Here is a 543-nt window from a genome sequence, read left to right on the forward strand (position 1 = left end):
CATGATTAGTTTAAAATAATGCTTAAATTAAACATTTGTGCTGATGCCTGTTCTTTTAAACAAGGTTTTAAAAAAATAACAAATCCAAACACACTTTTATTTCATGCTTTCTTTATTAGAATATTAAGAAACTAGCAATACGGTACATTGACAATAAAATAAAGTTGTCTTATTTCTAGTTTTCTGCAGTATACCACACAATTCACACTATATGTGTTGACTTGAAGAGCGGTATGCTGAACAGTTCTATCATGTGCACAATTCTTTTTATTGTGTACAGAGAGATATTATGGATTGTTAAACTCCAGGCAGGAAACAAATGTTTAGATATGTCACGCAAGAAGTTCTTTAATTCTGCTACTGTTCATTGATTTAGAATTTTTATTTGTTTGTTTTTCTTTGGGAGTAACCCTGTCAGTCTACAAAAATCTTTCTGTAAGCTCTCTGTTCAAAAGTGTTAATCTATCAGTATCATGGAAATATAATGGCTTCACAGATTTGACTGGTACGAGGACAGGGTGTTGGAACTCTGTCTTGCTAGGT

General features: G+C 32.0%; 1 protein-coding gene across 1 annotated transcript in view; it reads left to right on the forward strand.

Annotated features, from left to right (window-relative positions):
- The window catches only part of NUDT9 (nudix hydrolase 9), a 53,359-nt gene that overhangs the window by 45,854 nt on the left and 6,962 nt on the right, over positions 1-543 (forward strand). The window lies entirely within an intron of this gene.

Source organism: Natator depressus, chromosome 4, assembly GCF_965152275.1.
Source record: "Natator depressus isolate rNatDep1 chromosome 4, rNatDep2.hap1, whole genome shotgun sequence".
In the NCBI taxonomy this organism is placed as follows: domain Eukaryota; kingdom Metazoa; phylum Chordata; order Testudines; family Cheloniidae; genus Natator; species Natator depressus.